This window comes from Aphelocoma coerulescens, chromosome 1, assembly GCF_041296385.1.
Source record: "Aphelocoma coerulescens isolate FSJ_1873_10779 chromosome 1, UR_Acoe_1.0, whole genome shotgun sequence".
Classification (NCBI taxonomy): domain Eukaryota; kingdom Metazoa; phylum Chordata; class Aves; order Passeriformes; family Corvidae; genus Aphelocoma; species Aphelocoma coerulescens.
The window spans coordinates 94948987-94954494 of NC_091013.1; the positions used below are offsets into that span (position 1 = coordinate 94948987).

The 5508-nt window shown below is 43.9% G+C and overlaps 1 non-coding gene across 1 annotated transcript; it reads right to left on the reverse strand.

Moving 5' to 3' along the window:
- Positions 1 to 3497: 3497 nt before the first annotated feature.
- Positions 3498 to 3580, reverse strand: TRNAK-CUU (transfer RNA lysine (anticodon CUU)). The gene has a single exon. It is a non-coding gene; the product is annotated as a tRNA-Lys (tRNA).
- Positions 3581 to 5508: the final 1928 nt, after the last annotated feature.

The following is a 5508-nucleotide window of genomic DNA, read 5'->3' on the forward strand; positions in this document are numbered from 1 at the left end:
GTTTATACTGCACGGAGGCAAAGGGGCTGTAGACGATCTGTCTCATGTAAGTTACAATTGAGCCATCCGTATCAGGTGGCACAGGAAGAGTTAACTTCAAGTCCCACCAAGTGGCTGTACAGCTGCTGAAATGCATCTGTCAACAGAACTATTACTGTCATCAGATCAGCACAATGTCCTTGACCCTGGAGGTCAACTGCGAGGCATTAGCTGCTACACAGACAGAGCTGTCAGGCTCCTGTGGGAACCGAAAGGTTACAAGACCAATTGGATCAGCCCCAGAAGCAAAACCGTCCCTCCTTATCCAATAGTGACTTAGAGGTGCAGGTGGGGCAGTGTGATAGATTTCCTCCAGCACCTTTTCCCTTTGGAAACCTAGATTTAAACACTCTGCTTCAAACAGGCAAGGAAAGGGACTCCACTTATTGCCCTTCACAGTCCCCATTTATGCACATCACTAAACCACTGTGTAGTTTGCTGGGTGCAAAGCCTGCACTAGACATTGAATGGCTGAAGGATGGAAGAGGGTGGGAAGCAGATTTGCCCAAGGGGAACACCAGGGGTGGCAAGGCTTGGAGAAAATAAGCAGCATGGGATGGAGGTTTAAGGACTGCAGGAGTGAAGAGCTGCAGGACAGGACTAAGATGTCTGTGCTTTCAGCCATAAGGAGGTGAATACAGGGATTAAAAACTCCTTTTTAAAGTAGCTGTTGGCATTCACATTGACTTCAGCAACACTTTTTATTATTTTGTTTAAAGTAAAATCTACTGTAGACTATTGTAAATCTACTGTAAAATTTTACTGAGTAAATTCTCAGTAAAAGCTCTCGACTGTAATAGAGGCAGGGGGATCTTAATGTCACGCATCTCTGAAGGGATGTGAAGTCTTAAAGCTAAGATTTCATTAGTCAACAATTTCATTAAATCTCCTCTGCTGATATATATAGACACATAATCCAGTGCTGTTCAATTTTCAAGCCTAGCAATTTCAACCCAGCTTAACTGAAATATTATCTAAATTGCATTTTTAAACAGGTGATTGGCAGTGAAATGGCAGCATTTCCCTCAATAGTAGAATATGGCAGCATGTAAGGGAGATGAGAGAAGGCAGAGGAAGCAGGGAACAAAGACAGAAAAGGTCAAAGGAAAAGGGAAAATAATCAGCTTATCTTTTTTTTTTTTTTTTGTAAAGTGATTGTAAACTATTCATCTCACAGCACATTTTTCAGCTTGTGGAGGTGCCTCCCCTCATGCTCTTCCAGCTCACCTCCCCACAAGTTTGAGACAACCCACATTAGCAAGACATTTTGTGTTACTTAAACCAGGCCCAGCCTCCCTCTATGTGCCAAGCAAGGAGAGGACTCTACCCTTTTGTTCATCTCCAGGTTCTGCAAATCCTGCAGCATTCATGAAGTCAGCTCAGCCCTCGCAGCAGGTGGAAGCTCCCAGCCTTGCAGCAGCTGTGCACAGACTTGATCTTCAGGTTTTCACACACAGTCCTCAACCTCCCCTGCCCAAGCCTTCTTTCCCTGTTTTTTTTTTTTTTTAATGCAGAAAGCAGTAAGCCTTTGGCCCAGCTAGCCCCCCGCTATCAGATTCCAACAGAGGAATTCTGGGCATGAAGCTTCACAGAGCAAACAGGTCTCCCGCCTTCTCTAAATGTCTCCCCCTCCCTCTCTCCCTCCCTCTCTGTTGCGGGGAATCCACCCTTATCCAGTGCAGCAGGGATGATATTTTTGAATTGTGTTTATTTGTTGGCACCCTGGTGTGAAAGCGTTTCCCATCAACTGCATATTAATCTTGTCAGCAGTTGTGAACATTTTCCCCTCTGCCCTAAGCAGTCCATGACTTTTGGGTCCCTTACTCTCTTCCATCCCCACTTCTCATTGTAATTAAAGAGAAATTAATCTTCCTGGTTTTTGTTGAAGTGACTTCATCCATGTAAAAATGGTAAGACAGGGATTGCTTTAGCCTTAGGAAGAGTGAAGTTAGGAAAGTTGTAAATTGGCTTTCAGAAAAACATAGATGGGGATACAGGTACCTAGTCATCACATGTTCAGATGACCTTTAAAAGTCCTCAGCCATTGTCCCTGTACTCATTGGAACCTATGCTAGGTTTTCCTTATCTTGAAAACCCCAGGGGCACTACAAACACCCAAAACTGTATAACCTGAAATTTTTGAGATCATTATCTGTCTTCATGGATACAGCCTTTTATTCACTATATCCATCATATCCATATTCACTATATCCATCAATACTTCTGTTACTTGATTACCCAAACATGCCTGGGCATTTTTTGCAATCCCAGATTCATGATCCCTATTTCTTGGGTACATTGTGATTTTTATTTTGGGGTTGTTTTGGAGAACTGAATTGAGTGGATTTGCACTGAACAGTATTCCTCAGGAAAAGGCACTAGTAAAATCTGTTTGACTGAGGATACAATGTTGGGAATGCATGAGGACATTGCACAGTAGGAATTATGAAAGAGGTAACTGAGAGTGCCAATCACACCAGGATTGCACATATCCTTCCCCCCAGCCCCATCAGAGAGCAATGCGGTCTCCCCAGCCCACTAGAAGAGTGGAACAAGCAGAAACCCTGTACTTATTTTGCTAGTGAAAATTCAGATGTCCAGATGGGTTTTGGACCCACTACCAGAACATCCAGCTATATCTAGGATGGATAGTGCCAGCTTGAAATAAACTCTAGCTGATTAAAAGCAGAACTGCTTGCTTGTACAGCACCCCAGGCTATATTTACCATCTTATTTTCCCAGGACCGTTGCTAAATAACCAAACCAAATGCAGAGCTTCAGGTAAAACCTTCTAGTTCCTCTACAGTAAGATACCCAGGTATTTGGAAAACTCAGCACATGTGGTCTCATCCTTCCAGATCTAAAACACAGATGGGCATAATTCAGAGAAGCCTCTGAACTATGCTGTCCTGGGTTGAGGTGTATTCTATTACCATCCTCATGAGCTGTTGAAATCAGGTGGGGCAGTGTTTCCTTGCCTCCTCCCCCCAGACTATCTTTCTGTTAATGGCCCATCATTGTCCCGCTGCATGACTCAGAGATAACTCCCTCCGGACCATCTTCTGTTAACGAGCCTAATCAACACTTGGCCTCATGACTCATTACTCCATTGTGAGATGCTCCACCCAGAGGGAGGAACCAAGCATCCCATCGTGGATATAACTGGGACTCTGAGCACGAAAGACACTGGCTCCACTGGATTTCCAGAGGACAGGAGCTACACAGCCACCGCTGGATTTTCTGAGGAAGAGCAGACCCCTTCTACTACAGGATCACCACTTCAGAGGACTGCAGCCACCATTCCACCAGACTGCTACCACTACCCTGCCTAATAGGGACTCAGGTTGTATCTTGACTCTGTCAGTGTTTTCTTTTACTTTCTGTTCCTTTTCTTTAATTTCCATTAAATTGTTATTCTGACTTGGTGCCTCTCACTGGTTTGTTTTCAAACTAGTACATAATTTGGCGCCCAACGTGAGGCTCGAACCCACGACCCTGAGATTAAGAGTCTCATGCTCTACCGACTGAGCTAGTCCAAATTATGTACTAGTTTGAAAACAAACCAGTGAGAGGCACCAAGTCAGAATAACAATTTAATGGAAATTAAAGAAAAGGAACAGAAAGTAAAAGAAAACACTGACAGAGTCAAGATACAACCTGAGTCCCTATTAGGCAGGGTAGTGGTAGCAGTCTGGTGGAATGGTGGCTGCAGTCCTCTGAAGTGGTGATCCTGTAGTAGAAGGGGTCTGCTCTTCCTCAGAAAATCCAGCGGTGGCTGTGTAGCTCCTGTCCTCTGGAAATCCAGTGGAGCCAGTGTCTTTCGTGCTCAGAGTCCCAGTTATATCCACGATGGGATGCTTGGTTCCTCCCTCTGGGTGGAGCATCTCACAATGGAGTAATGAGTCATGAGGCCAAGTGTTGATTAGGCTCGTTAACAGAAGATGGTCCGGAGGGAGTTATCTCTGAGTCATGCAGCAGGACAATGGTGGGCCATTAACAGAAAGATAGTCTGGGGGGAGGAGGCAAGGAAACACTGCCCCACCTGATTTCAACAGCTCATGAGGATGGTAATAGAATACACCTCAACCCAGGACATATGCCTATCTGTGAGCTAACTAAATGTCTTCTGTAGCTGTTTGGCATTCATATGATGGTAGTAGCTCTCAGCCTTTCCACCTGCATTAGGGTGTGACTTTTGCAGGGACTTAGCCACTGCTCCGTTACAGTTCATGCTTTCATTACTTCACAAGCAGATCGCTGTTATGTACCAGGGAGGGGCTTATACTTGAAAAAAATTCTGTTAAGATGGGAGTGGGAAGTATTACTTGCCTTCTAAAGGAGCATCTTCCTGAGATGACATGTCCCCACAGCCCTGGGATTTGTACCACATGCCTATTAGGCTTCAACTTTCTCCTTTTGGCCCAAAATAGCCAGAACCAGTATGCATAAAACACCCCGTCTTCCCAGGATCCTGTCCCCACTGAATCTAGGGATGGCTGACAAATCCAGACCCAGGATCTCCAAAACATATCATATCATATCATATCATATCAATCTCTTCTTCTTTGTGGTGTCCAAAATTCCCCAGATGTGTCAGCATTTTTGGTACACCCTATAAATTGTTTATAGGATCAGTGTTTCAGGAAAAGGATCAGCTATAGAATAGAAGGCAAAGAATGAGCTTTTATCAGTGTGAAGGAAAGTGGACAGTGGTTTGAATTTATAGTGTTGGGCTATCTGATTAAGAATACTTTGTGATGCTGGCTGACAGATGTTTTGTAATAATTTGATATTGCTAAGTACCTTATCAATGCTGTATTCACATTTCTCTTGTTTGTTGTTACAAAGCATTTCACAGCAGGCAAACAGATTATCATCCCAAACAGAGAGGCCAATGACTTGGCTGAAAAATTAGCAACCTGCTTCCTGTGGACTGAAAGTTAACTCTGATTTTTCTCTTTGGCAGCCAGGTTTTTCTACCACACTGTGGAGCTGTCTGCTTCAAGGCAGCTTCTGCCTCCCTTCAAATATCAAGAGAAAGATCATGCTAAGCACTGAAAAGTGCAGCAAGGTGAGTAATCTTGTACTGGTTGAAGACTAGAAATGCAGCAGGCAGAGGGCACGTGACCCTCTAGATGCTTTAAATTCAACTAATTCCATAACTCAGCCTCTTCCTGCAAGATTTCATTTGCAAGGAAGATTTAATTTGCTTCCTGTCTGAATACTCATCTCCTCGTTCTGCTAACAGAGCTACATCTTTCCATTCTGAGCTCTGCTACCAAATTTACCTCGGATGCAAGAGTGCCACTTTGTTATTTATGTCACCATCACCCTGGCTGGGACTAATGAGGCTTTGTGTGCCACAGGGCTGCAGCTTTTTCTTTTATTTACGTTAATGAGTCCTGCATAAAGGTTTTGCCAAAGTCTAAAAACATGCAAAACTGATGACATAATTGTGGGAGAGTCTAC